At 40.7% G+C, this 14,803-nt stretch overlaps 1 protein-coding gene across 2 annotated transcripts in view; it reads left to right on the plus strand.

Annotated features, from left to right (window-relative positions):
- pik3cb (phosphatidylinositol-4,5-bisphosphate 3-kinase, catalytic subunit beta) overlaps positions 1-14,803 on the plus strand; it is a 51,015-nt gene that overhangs the window by 8,347 nt on the left and 27,865 nt on the right. The window contains exon 2 of one of the 2 annotated variants that reach the window (XM_069534881.1): positions 2,804-2,883. The exons of the other annotated variant lie outside the window; for it this stretch is intronic. The gene's annotated coding sequence lies outside the window, so the exon portion shown is untranslated. The remainder of the gene's footprint in view (positions 1-2,803; positions 2,884-14,803) is intronic. 2 annotated transcript variants of the gene reach the window in all.

Here is a 14,803-nt window from a genome sequence, read left to right on the forward strand (position 1 = left end):
TTGAAATGCACAAGGGTGAGGTTGAGCAATAAGCCTGATTGTCATGCTTATGAATCACTAGGAGATCAGTAAAGTGTTGCTGTCTCTGTGGCCATGTTTTTTACGATCTGTGATTAAACAGATTATTTTCAGCAACAACCCAAAAACAAACTGAAAAAGCCATTGACGTTACTGTGGAGTTTTGTTTCTCTCCAGAACTGAGGCAAAGTTAATTTTGGGGTTAGCCCTCAAGCAAAAACGTCATCACTTAACCACTCTATACTGAACCCTCTGTCTGTCTTCCTCTCTCAATATCTCCTAAAATCACTTAACACACACACACACTCACTCTGGTGTGGATCATGTGACGCTTTTCAGCTGACTTCAGTCGGGGAGTTTAAACATTGACTGTCTCTGGCCTGTGATTTTATCATTGTTTTCAACAGCTCACTTCCTGGAACGAGTGTGTGGAAACACAACCATAAAATATTTTTCTTTTGAAAGCCCAGAGTCTCACCTGTTTCTATGAATGAATCCTTGACCATGCTGAAAATGTAACGCAACGTAATCATTGCCTCTGTATTTCAAGCATCTCTGACTCAAACCACAGTTATTTTTGTGAAACCTCTCTGAGTCACACCCTGGTAAACAAGATAGACAATCTTGCCCCCAAACCACTTGGGGCAAAAACAGGAAGTGCACTGGGCTCAATCAGAGTTTGGGCATTGCGTGTCATCCCTGTGCATGGCGGTGCTGTGTTTTTGTCGACAGTATTCTGTATTTGTTTAGCTTAACGCACGGTTCCCTCGTTGGTTTCCATAGTTTCAGCTCTTTGAACTGTATGCAGATGGTCACGGCAGAGAAGCTGCCTTGGGCACTTGGTCTGGACATACAGATATGATGCTCTTTGCTTCCTGTTTATTCTTGAAAGTCTTGCTGTACTTCCACTGCCAGACAATGTTTTGTAGAGCAGCAAAGAAGAAGTGATTTTTAATAGTGTAGCGTCAGCAAATTTGCAATATTTCACACTGGAAAGTCTCACATGTAAAATGGCGAGGTGTACTTTAGTTTCAAGGGGTGTTGTGTATTACTAGATTTGTTTATTAGTATTCTTTTTCAGTTATGACCATCAAATTAAATAACAAGACGTTGTGTTAATTTGCTGTTAATGTTTGTTTTTCAAAGGGTTTGTCCTGAGACAGGCCATACAACAATAATAGCAATCATTACTTCCATACAGGGTTAGTAGCATACAGCTCTTAGAATACATTGTGGGGCTGGGCCATTAAACAGAAATGTATTGAAACCCAAATGTTTAGTCTGTAACTGACTTAATCTTGCTCATGTTGGTTAATTGGTTAATACTTTTCCCAACTGTCTGGTTTCCGCTACGTTCCGTGCTGTATTACCCTGCTGCATGTCCTCGCTCCTCACTCCACCGCTGACCTCTGCTCACTTTACACTAAAACAGTAAACACCATGACTAATCAGAAGTTATTAGGACATGTCAAGCAGTGAAGTTTACTTTGTGATTGTTTGATTCGCTCTAGAGTTTATGAGACACATATTTAAACACACTGAAAGAACGCACGTAGTTTATCTGTTACACACACCATGAGACCAGACGTGACGGGCACAGCCAAGTGTTGGCATAAAATAATTGTTCATTAGATTAAGATTACATTTTTTTGAATGCACGGTATTGGACAGGTACACGGTATTGGCATTATAGTCCCTCAGAGTCCTCACCAGGGCCACTAGTACGTCCATCTTATTGTCTTGTGATGTCATGCTTGTGTTATGAGAGATTCAGGGCGATCAGCTCGACCCTGGTGTAAACAAAGTGACCGTGGAGTTGCTGCGTAGTATTAGCATAGCTGAATAACAGAATTCAAAAAGCTATCTGAATTAACAGACGGGTTCATTCAAACTTGTGTGACAGTAGGACAGGTTTTGGTACTAAAATGATTCAACACCTCGTAGATGAGACTCAGACTTTCTTCTGTTATGAGGATTTTTTCACCCTGAGTTCTTTGGCTTCTACTCTGAAAAACATTTCAATAAGAACACTTTGATTTACTTGTGTATTCTATCACTTCAGGTTACAGTAAATGTACCAAATGCATGACCATACTATCACTAGATAACAGTGACAAACATCGCAGATACACTCATACAGTGAGCACAAAGTTCAGTCACTTAGTGAAGAACTCTTATAGACATTGTCACCTCTGATAATGGTGTTGTACTCTACAGTCCAGTCTATGGGGCATCTTTATCATCTGCATTTGTAAAGATGACTAAAAATGAAAAGGACGAAACGCAACCTGAATCAATAGCTGTTACAATTATAGCGTTGCTCTCTGCAGTTTATTCTTGTTCAGGCAAACTGCCTCGTCAGTGATTTCTAATATCGTCTCTGCTGTGACCTTGAGTGAAAGGGAAGTTATTAGGTATCATAGAAAGGAGAAGTAAGGACACTCGGAGGGGGGTCACAGGGGGCACTTGAAATGCTGTGTACTTTCTGTTGTCTTATCTCAGATGACGGTGAAACCAGGGCCCCTTCGAGTGAGTGTGAGCTTACGTCAGGTGACACAGACTTGCAGACAAAGGCTCACTTACAGAGCAGATCACATCAAATCAATTTTGCCACATTTTACATCTGTTTACTTTCTCCTAAACTTAATGTTTAACTTTCTACTCTACTTCTTACATACACTATGAACACTAACAGACTCATTTAAACAGCTCCCAGACATCTACTGGTCTGTGGTTTTCCCTCCTCCCCTTAACTGTCAGTTTGTTTTGTCCTTTTGTCCATCAGATGCAGTGTCCCAGAAGCAATCCACACACCCCCAGTGAGAAGCAGAGGCACAGAAAATAAGAGACTTTAGGAAAGAGCAGGTAAAATTCATGTTATTACCTGTTTTTGTATCCTCATTAGGACATATTGCAGGTCTAAGATGTAAATTGTGGTTAGGTTAAGGTTAGAGTTGGGTATGAATTGGTCACAGTTAAGGTTAGAGAAGAGATATTATTTTTGCAATGAATGGAAGTCAATGCAAAGTCTTTACAAGTATAGCTGTGCAAATGTGTGTGCGTGTCAACTGTTTGTGTGTTTGTTTGTGTGTGTGTGTGTGTGTGTGTGTGTGTGTGTGTGTGTGTGTCTGTGTGTCTGTGTGTCTGTGTGTGTGTGTGTGTGTGTGTGTGTGTGTGTGTGTGTGTGTGTGTGTGTGTGTGTGTGTGTGTGTGTGTGTGTGTGTGTGTGCATTCTGTATCTAATTATCTTGACATACTTTTACCTGTGATGCCACAGTGCATGTGTGTGTTGCTCTAAGACCGTGGGAGAGGGAGGAATGGATCACTGACTTCCCTGGAATCTGAGTAGGCCTCGTCCTGACAGGCTGGAAATATGTGTTGAAGTCAGCCAACATGCTTCATTTTCACATCACAGCTCATTTGTTGTGTTTTTTTGTCAATAGTACAACAGCTCTTCATTGAATGGAAACCGCTTGTTTATTTTTCACTCATAGTTCTCTTGGTTCACATCTGGACTGTAAAGTTTGAGCTGTTGCTGCCCTTGTCAGTTATGCAGACTTGAGCATCTATACAGATGTCTTTCCCCTTCGGTGTGTTAAATAGTCGCCCAGTGAACTGATAAGCAACCCCCTTTTTTAGAACAGATAAGCAAAGCACTGAACTGTGGCACTCTCAGTACTACTGACCCAATTTTTCAAAGTGCAGTAAATGAGTCTACAGCTAATTAAGTGAAGAGTAGCTTGTTCGTTACAGTTTTTTTTTCTTTTTCTCTGTCCTGTGTCCTTGTGTTAATCTGAAATAAGCCTGATGATCAGTTCATCTTTATCTTATTTTTATTAATAAGCTGAATACAATTGGACTTTGACTGTTGGACAAAAATGATTAATCCTAAGTTAATGTGGGTTTTGGGAAACTATGATGACAATTTCTCATTATTTTTTGACGGTTTATTAATCAGTTATAAAGAAAATAATTAAATGAATACTGAAAATAGAGGAGGTGTATATATTTTCCAAAACCACGGTTTAGTCCAGGTCTCAGTTTTTGAGCCTCAGTTCATAACTTGCTTCTTTTCTTTGTGGCGTTGGCAGAGAATGATAAAAATACTCCCACGCTGCTGATTTGCATGTGCCCAGTGGAGTCTGCAATCTCGTAGGTTTATTATACATGCTGAGCTAATTAAACATGCCAAACTTTTACTGTAGGGGTCCATCATAGTTGGACCAAAATAGTCGCATGACACACATGCAAGTTGGAAGACAAATAGTTGTAATGTGTAATCTTTACAAAATGATTTTCAAAATGTACAGATTGCGTTAGATATGTTCATATACCCTTTTCCTTTCCCGATACCTCGACTTAGAGTATCGGCCAATATCAAGAACCCATCCAGTACCATTGCATTTAAAAAAAAAAAAAACTTATAGAATGTATTTAAACAACTGTATGCTACTCCTGTATAAAGGTGATGATTGCTTTCATTGCTGCATGGTCTGGCTCAGGATAAACAAATACATACAGTGAATGAACGCCATAGAACTTCTTTAAATATCTAGTTAGAAAGTCATAACTGAAAAATAACACAAATAAACGAATCTAGGAATACACAACTTTACTTCCTTGTAATAGCTGTTCAAGTGCAGCCACAATTTATCAAAATAAAAGTCTTTTAGAGTTTAACAAGTACAGTAACAGTATAAAACCGTGCTGAAGGCTCGAGGTACACGTCACCGTTTGTGAGACTTTCCAGTGTCCATCTAGTTTTCAGATATTGGTATTGTAAAATCTCTAGCTTGACTTATACTTAGAATTATATATAATGTGGCTCAGGCAGTCAACAGGTTTGCTAAAAGGGTTCAGGCTCTGATTTGCTGCTCCTCTTCACCATGATGGCATGTGTGCCAGCTGCAAAAGCTGGCAGAGTAAATACTGTCTTAACTTCCTTCCTCCTCTCCTCCTCACACTTTCTAAATGCGGTAGAACGGGTGCAGCTTTGACATCTATCAGCATAGTAACCACGTTTCCTGCCACCACTCAGCGCCGGTGGCCAATAAATTCCCATCGATAATCAGCGCAGATGCCTTTCACCTGTATATACCCTCCCCCGTCCGCCACTGAAACGTGGAAAAATGGAAATGGAAAAATGATCCAATTACTCATGCTACAGTCTGTCTCTGTTTTGATCTTCCCACAGTTACAGCCGTGATGTGCTCATAATAGGCAAAGTCATCATATAGCGTCTTCTCATAGTCATGGGACAAATGAGTAATGTCTACTTTGTTTTTTGTTTTTCTCCAGAAATGACCTCCTGATATTTTCTTTCTATCAAAACCAAGTACTTTTCTGAAACCCCTTTCACTCAAACAATCCTAGGAAGCCCTGCCCTTCAATTCTCAGGAGTGTGTTTGGGTGGCATTATCCTTATTGCAGTGACCCTGCCACCCAAGGGATCGCAGAGGTTGTATATAATTAGACTAGCCAAGCGGGACAATAGCACATGCAATGTTAAAGCTGACTTATTTGGATGGAGGATATTGAAAGGCAGTTTACATGCATGTATTGTATTTCCTGCCTGCAAAAACAACAGATGTATTAGTCTGTCTGTATGTGTGGTTTTGAATATGCTCGACAACACTTGCTTGTGTGTGTTTGTGTGTGTGCTATATTAACAGGAAACGATGTTGTGGCAAGGCAGTGTTTGTAGGCAGGACAGACAGACAGATAGATAGAGGGACATTAGACCCGCAGCTAAGTGTTCCAAGCAACTCACTCACCTCTATTGCGAGATAATAGCCGGGGCCAAGAAATAACTAATTTCGAGGCTTGTGCGCGTCAGTCAGTGCCCCAATGTGTGGCGCCTTTGTTTTTAAGAGATAAATGGTGGTGTGGCAAGATGCTGGGAGGCAAATACTGAAAAATCAGCAGTGTGTGGGGGAGCTGTTTGGGCTACATTCACGACAGCTCTGTGTTATTTCTGTCTGTTTCTTTCCAGTCTCTCTACAGTTTTGCATTATAATCAGTGGCTCCACTCCTGTGGAGGCTGTGTGTCTGTGTCAGGCTGGGATTTTCTATCCATCTAAATCTATTTTCAAATATCCCACTTTTGGAGAATCTCATTGCAGAGAAGAACCGTCCATCTGACAGTGTCCTCAAACAACCTCTCAGCTCTTTTCTTTCTTGGCTCTAATTGGTTTTTCTATGTACGATATTCATAATGGACTCTGTGGTTGAAATAAAGCCAATGTTGCCATAGTTACATCTACTTATGATGAAAAGAGCTATAAAAAAAAATTGAGGGTTTTTCAAAAATGTGAAATATTGATGCAAGAGTTATGGGGGGTGGGGGGGCGTGAGATTTAAAAAAAAAAAGCCCAATCGATTTATCACTAAGCATATACGAATCTGCAGATACATATCTGTACCTGTGTCTTTGTTTGACAATACTGTTATTAACAGAATAAACAACCCAGGAGACTTGTTCATTTATGCATTTAAAAAAATTATAATCAGGTTTAAGTTAAAATGATTATTGTTCTGAGCATTGATGTACTAAATATCATTAAGGGGTGACATTCAATTAAAGATGTCGAGTTGAATTACAGAGACAAGAAAAGAAGCTAAATAAATATCATTAAAAAATCTTTGGATTAGAATTAGAGGAATCAAGACGATTACAATATAAAGTAAATCCAGTTATTTGAGATATTAGTTAAAACAACTCCAAATTTAAAATAAAAAGACAGTTTCTTAAATGTCCAATAGGGAGAAGTATACTCAAGAATGTGCTGTGTTTTGTTCCACAATTCAGATGCACTAAAAAAATCAAGTTAGTGGGCAGCTGCAACAAGCAACTTTCACAAGCCCAACTACATTAGTTTAAGGTACTAAATGCCTAATTATTCCAGTTTGCATCATAAAAGTGTGTCATTAGTACTAATTGTGGAGTAATATCTTCCAGGCATAATACAAAATGTTTTACACCCAGTGTGACTTACTCTTTCCAAGGATCACGATGTGCATCAAAAAAAAAAGGCAGTCTTCTCTTATTTTTAGAACTTGCCTGAGAATCGTGATGCTTGTGATTTCTTCAGAATCAGTAGAGTCCATTGATGGGACTCTGCAGTGCACATCCATGGTACATAACAAAATGTTCTGTATTTAGTTAAGTTATGTTAATAATTAGTACTTTATATTGTGCTGCTTTGCAAAACCATGAGTAAGTGCTTCAGCCTACATCAGAGTAACTCACTGAATCCATAGCAACATCCTCTCAATCATCCTTGTAGCCTGCACTCAAACCAAATACACAAAGAATATTAATATAACACAGCAATGTTTCTTGTGCTGTTATTGGTTTTTTTTGTGTTTGATATTAAGAGATTAAAGGGAATGGTTATAAGTAGAAGTAGACCTTATTGACCTTAAGAGAAAAAGAAAGTGTCACATAGGACAGGTTGAGTGTCTAATGATAGCTGTATATTGTTTCCTTTTTGTCAGAGTTTCCAAGGAGAGCTCCCCCTGTCCCTTTTTTCTTTAAAGAAGCTCTGTCAAATGGAACAAAGGCTAATCCTTATGTCATCCTCATAGAGCAGCTGCTAGTGCGCCATCCTACTCAATGTCAAAACAGGATGAACCATACCCAGCCACTTCCACTAATCAGCCTGCGGATCATCTGCTGTCACTGGATGCTGAGGCAAAGGAGGAGGTCGGAAGGAAACAGTCCTTTTAGTATTCAAAGTAGATCTGATCCATTGTTGTGTTTTTATAGAGGAGGAGGAGAAGAAATAGTCTTAAATTCAGAGTGGATGAGACAAAGAAGAAGAGTAGTCTGTGGGTGGATATTCTTGCATTGAATTTCTTTATTTCCTGTTTCAAAGAATCAGATTGGCAATGCAAACTTTGCACATGCATGGCTTCCTTGTGCATGGCGTGGGTGTATCAGAGCTTGCTTTGAATAATGATATGTGGTTGTGGTTAGAGTTTGCATGTAGCCTTAAGCTTTTCTGCAAAGGCATGGTCAGCTATGTTTCGGTGTTGAGGATGTCTCACTGCTCGCATGTGTAGCGGTCGTATATTTGACTGTAGTATTGATTTTAATGCAGTGGTGCTCAGATAGCAGCGTATTGACACGCTCTTAGCTCCTGAACCCTTGTGACCTGTGTGTTGGTGTATGGAAGCTCCTTCAGGTGTGAGTAAGCCACCTCAAGCTACACAATCCCACACTGCAAAAAAATGCAGTAAAACATGTGAGTGTAGTTGTTTATGTGGGGGGGTGCTCTGTGCGACTAGTGCCATGTGACCCCGTTGCCCCTTCCAGCCTCTGGGTTGTTACTGGCGCCCAAATGTGTGTGTGTGTTAGAGAGAGACGTTTCAGAGAGGGAGGGGTAGGTTTGGTTGTGAGGGTTGATGGGGGCAAGGACAGCACAAGGGCAGTGTTTGTGCAGGGCACGGGACTGTCCTCACTGACACACACACACACACACACACACACACACACACACACACACACACACACACACACACACACACATGCAAGCATAGACGGACTGGCCAAAAACAGAGGCTTATTGTGGACACTCGGCCCAGTTGTGCCCTCCCACTACAGTCACACATTGTATCACACGTTGCCTTTCCATCCCTTTCTTCCTCTTACCTCTCTCTTTCGCTCTTTGTTTATCACTCGTTACTCTGTTTCCCCCCCCTCTTCGTACCTCACCGGTAGTATTAGCTCATCCATGACAAATTTTCTTCCCTTGTTCTGCATGATTTCCTCTCCAGTCATTTTGCTCCCCCCCCCCTCCCTTCATCCACCGTTTTTCCTTCTCATCTCTGAGGGATGTGTGAGAAGTCTGAGAGTTGAGTCATGGATAGTTGGCTATAACAGCCTCTATGCACAATATGTTTGGTTTTGTATATATTACTGATAATTTGTAAAATATTTCCACAGCCTTTTGCTTTAACTTTTACTTTAATTCCATACATCGTAAGTGCTTTTCTTGCCCTTTACGTGTGTTTTAAGCAACTGGATGCCTACATTTCTTTTGGATCAAAAAAATATCCATCTATCATCTCTATTGCTACTGCTAATGTTTGTCTCTATGCGTGCAGCCTGTTTGCTTCCCCTGACTCTTCATGTGTATCTGTGGTGAATCAGACTCTGTGGAAAAATCACACTCACATCTAATTCTCCCCCACTACCACCACATCCTCCTCCTCACACACAGACAGAGATGAAAGCTAATAGGATGAACCGATAATACATCTCTATAATGCAGGGTGCTTATACCTTCCTAATGTGACCCATTTTACCTGCCCTTTGTATCTTGCCACATTTTAATGTTCTGTCACTTTTACGTCTTCCTCAAGGAAAAGCTCACACTTTGTCTGTTATGAATTCCCAGTATGATCTCTTGCAACATTGAGGCACACTTATTTATTTAACAATTATTTACCTGATAACAGTTAAATAATGGCTCACACGTACGTGTTCTTGGATTAGTTGATGAGTTTTGATGTATAGAGACATTGTTCTGTTATTTAACTTATTTATTGTTGAAAATTAAGTTGGCAAAACATATTATTTTTAGCTAGTTGTAACACATTACATTACATTTCATTTAGCTGACACTGACTACATCCAAGGTGAAGTCCTAAGAGATGTGTCTTTAGTCTGTGGTGGAAGATGTGTATAGACTTTCTGCTGTTTCTGATGTCAATGGGGAGTTCGTTCCACCATTTCGGAGCCAGGACAGCAAACAGTCGTGATTTTGTTGAGTGGCTAGCTCGCAGTGAGGGAGCAGCAAGCCGATTGGCGGATGCAGAGCGGAATGGACGGGCTAGGTTGTAAGGTTTGACCATGTCCTGGATGTAGACTGGACCTTATCTGTTCACAGCATGGTACTCAAGTACTAGTGTTTTTTAAATAAATGCGGGCATCTGATAACCAGTCTAAGGCCAGATTTTATCAATATGACACTTCTCTCGTATTACGACACACTTGCTCAAGCCCTAATGTGCTCATGCATGACACAGCTCAGTGTGGACAGTGTGTTCTGGGCAGGTTCGAACTGATACTGCCTGAAAGTGGAACTTGTGAGATCATGTTTTCAACATGGGAAGATGAGTACATAATATCCTTGGGTTCAATTGGTTTAACCCCAGAGAAGGGAGTTGCAAGGCAACTGATTTAGAGAAATGAATGCTGCCTTGTTCTTCTTGAAAGTGGTGAATGATGGTGTTTTCTGTATTTCAATGGGCTTTTGAAAGGACTTCTGTAAACATGTTCTTCCCGCACCCCAGTATATGACGTTAGTGCAGATATTTTCCATCGGCTATTAGAGGCACAGATTCCACTGAGACATAACCAGACAGGGTTTCAAGCCATTGAGGGGAGGTTTAGGCAGAGTAACAAATACATATACAAAGTTACTTAAGCAACTACTACAGACAAAACTGTGTTATGCAGTAATTTGTACAAAAAACCCTTGTGGTATTTGTACACAATTATTTCTTTAGTGGTACCCAAAGTAACAAAGTTTTAGGCACCAAAACTAGACTGTCTCCATGAGGTTGAGATCAGAGCTTCATGAGGACCACACAATCTTTTGTAGGACTCTGGGTTAGTAGATCGGAGATAGGCTGGGGACTGAAGTGTTGAAGGTGACTAATCGAAGCATCAGCCACTTTCCCCGCCCCCTCCCCGGTTGTGTTGTTGCAAGTGTTGACCACAGTTGTACACACATGAGCACAGCACAAGAGTTCTTACAGATGTGAATTTTGGTAGTATTTTTTAAAATTCAAGCAGGGCTGTTACTTGCTTATACTGAGTATGACAATCACAGCATGTGACCATGATTTGAAGGAATATTTTACTTTCTTTGTGTTTGAATCCTGTTTCACACTACATGGAAATTAAACCAAAAACGTTGCAGATGATACATCCTCCTTCCTTGGCCATATATTTGTCTGAGAATATGTAGGTGGTTTCTCTCTTTCCACTTTGTAGCCACTGCAGCGACCTTTGAGACTGAGAAGTTTCCAGCTTTTCAAACTTAACTTTTTGACTGTTATTATTCAAATCCTGGTAGTGCACTGCATGTGTGCCTTGATTTTCATCTTGACATCATCAGCAATTATCAGTAGGGAAGGATGTGTACTGAGACTCAGTCTGTGTGCCAGTAGTGAGTATCTTTGCAGGTATTATTCATTTCTCCAATCTAACGTACTCGTTCCTATTACTCTCCTTACCCGTGGTGTTTTATTTTCTAGCTCATGATGTAACTATAGATTGTAATGGATTGGATATGATTAGTGTCGTGCTGGATTAATAGCCATGTGGCATGTTGCTGTGATTGGAGGTGAATTATAGCCTTCACTGTAATGCAGAAAGATGTTTATTCCTGCTCAGCAAAAAAATAACACCTCGGCAAAAACAGCATTATGTCATAACCCATTACAGAGTCTTGCCTGCTGTGACAAGTCAAAATGTCTGTTGGGTAAAATGTTTGTCCTCGATTGAGTCATTATTATCATGTAACAGCGATGCCGTGGGAACTGACCTCATCTGACATCCACCTAATAAGAATGAGGTTGATGGAAAGGATGGCTGATTGAGTCAAACCTCTGCTGGGACTGGATGTGACTGACATACTAGAGAGATGTGCAGCAGGGGCGACTTGAGCTCAGTCAGGAGACCGAAGACTATTCCTGAAGGAAAAGGACAGGTAGTTATGAATGTTTATGAAGAGGTACAGAGTGCATTTAAAGGTGAAGTGAGCCTCTTGCTCCCTGAGTCTTATTCTGCAAAGTTTTACCTCTGTTATGTTTAAGGCTTGTTTGAATTTACTGTTGGTCCTTGATGGACGTGTGCATTTTACTGAGTGTAATTCTAGTTTATCTGTTTTTACTGTTGTCTCTGTATTTTATGGAGTTTATTTTCTTTTTCTTTTATAATAGTCAAATATGAAAACATTGTTCCATATATACGATCCACTCAAAGACATTTTATCTTCCTGTGCTCCAGCTAAGATTATGTTGATTTGACAAGAGCACAGTAGACACCATTGAATCTCTACAAGAATAAAAATAGCAGCGCAGCCTCTGATTCCGCGTTCATCAGCTTATTTTATGAATGACTGGTCAGGACCTTTGCTCCGGCTGTTGTTTGTCACTCACTTCCTGGCTGCTGTCATTGCTTCCTGCCTGAGAAGTGGGCTTTTGCCATGGTGTCACTCTAGGTGGTTTTTGTGATGCAGCACTGTTAGCTGTGCCACGGATGTGGTTGGTTAACACTCGCAAACCTTACAAACACAGACATGCACAAACACAAGCTCCCACTCAATCGCATTATTCACGTTTCCTCTCAGATGCTGCATGTATGAGGATCATTTTATCTTCAGCACCCATGAGAATTTAGTTAATAGAGATTTTATGGGGAATGTGGATTCAAAGCACTTCCTCATTTCTATTTCCAAGAATGATGCTTCATGGTTTTCTGAAGAAAACAGCTTGAAGAGCGTGGTTTCATTTATAAACCCAGATGAAACTGATCCCTGTAGAGGAATGGGGAGGCACTGACGTTATAAATGGTTGTAGGATAATGCAAATGATCAAAAAAATCATTGTGAGGACACACGTTCATACAGCTCTGCTACACGTAGTGCTTTTCCTATCACACATTACTTTTACACTGTCGGCACAGTCGTCAGACACAATTTGGGGTTCAGTATCTTGAGCAATGGCATTTCAGAAAGTAGACAGCAGGTGCTGGGGATTGGACCACTGAATCACTTCTGGTGGACGACCCGCTGTCTCTCCTGAGCCACGGCCACTGTAACACCTGAATGTGTCCACTGTCTACATCCACATCTAAATATAGTAAGTGTTAGTCCTGCTCAATTTGTGAGTCACATACAGCTGACTGTTTATCCACACACTGGCCAGACAAACACAGACAGCTTTTCTTTTGAAGCCACAGGTCGGTACACTGTAAGATTTTTAAAACATGAAGTGTATTGTGCACAGAGAACTGTTCACTATCTACCACATACATATTACACTCCTCTGTGGGAGTTACTTGTTCTCATCTACAGCATGTGCTGTATTTTCTTCTTCTTCTTTTAGTTATCACTGGTTTCAGAGCATGTCTTTTTATGAATGGACTGTCTGCTGTTGCTGGGTTAAAGTTCATTGTGTGTTGGTGCTTCTCTGTCATTGAGTCTGCAGCATTAGGTTTGGTTTATTATAGCTTGGTTAGCTGTGTGTATCAGTCTGTGCCCTTTGTGGTTAGAGGCTGAAAGTGAAAAAAGACATGTGGTGGGGGCACCGTGCTGCCAAAGGAAATCGATCGATTGCAAACTTTCATATGATGTAACTCTAAATTAGGGATGCAATTAATGATTGTTTTCATCACTGATTCAGCTGCACTTTTTACTTGTTTCCTTTTTAATAAATAGGTTTGGCAATACAATGTTAAACAACCATGAGAAAAGGAGCCAAGTAAAAAAAACACACACACACACACACACACACACACACACACACACACACACACACACACACACACACACACACACACACACAAAAACCCACTCAGTCCTTGCCCAGAGGTGGAAACGCTCAGTCAGGCAGACTGAGCTTTGGCTGTATGTATATCTACATACTCATTTACAGGAGTACAGTGGTTGTAGTGGAGAGGTGAAGAGGTCTTAAATCCTCTTTGTCAACTTTATTTTTAGAGCAGTGGGGGAAAGAATGTGTCACAGGACTCTTAATCACCAGACATGGCTTTTTACACACACACACACACACACACACACACACACACACACACACACACACACAAGCCATTTATGTTAACTGTTCTTTTTCAATCAGTCACACACAGACACGTGGACACACACTCCATTGTGGAGAGCCTCACAGGCTCTTACTGTCAGACAGAGGCAGCTTTAGAAAGAGAGTGCTGAGTAACACCAGTGTTTAAATAACCATCAATGCATCTGGGCATGAAAGCCCTCACAACATGTCACTGTCATCGTTTCAGAGGAACTGCTCCCATTACAAGCAGCTATTTGCTTCATACTGTATTATCTGAGCTAAGATTTGTCATGGCTGGTTGGATAACAGTGGACCTCTAAGTTGGAGGTATTTTGAGTTTTTTGACAGTCAATGGCTGTCTCATAAAATCTACCCAGCTTGTCTTTGTTGTGCTTCCCTCTGATCAGCTCTCCTTTTAATTCAGACACACCCCTTTTCTAGTGCATTTGCACACATTTCATCAGACATCCAGATTAAAAGACGTAAATAATGATAGTTCCTCTTTTGATCCCAGGCAGCTGTATTTGAGTTTGTGAAAGGAAACTAACACAGGCACATTTTAGATAGTGGTTAATCTCCTTCACTGAAATAAGCTGTTTTTGTAATGAATATGAACATGTATTACATGAATACAAAATCTGGCTTGGTCAAGGACATATAAATTGGGTCATAGCTCTGCACCTTAAGACATTCATGGTCACAGAAGCATGCTCAGGGAGCTGTGGGACATTGTTTACTTTCTTGACAGATCCCTTCAGGCTCCTCTGTTTGTTGTCACATGAAACTCTCTCTGTCTCCCTGATCTGCCAAACCCTCTCACTCTCCTTTGATCCTTCCGCTGAAACTCGATCACACAGCGGACCTCTGGCTGTCTGCCACCACATCCTCAATAACCTTGCTCACCTGTGCATATAAAGAATGTGTGTGTGTAGGTGAGACAAAGAGGTGGAGAGGCCCAGTGTATCGG

The sequence above is a fragment of the Paralichthys olivaceus genome, chromosome 11, assembly GCF_024713975.1.
Source record: "Paralichthys olivaceus isolate ysfri-2021 chromosome 11, ASM2471397v2, whole genome shotgun sequence".
NCBI classification, from domain to species: domain Eukaryota; kingdom Metazoa; phylum Chordata; class Actinopteri; order Pleuronectiformes; family Paralichthyidae; genus Paralichthys; species Paralichthys olivaceus.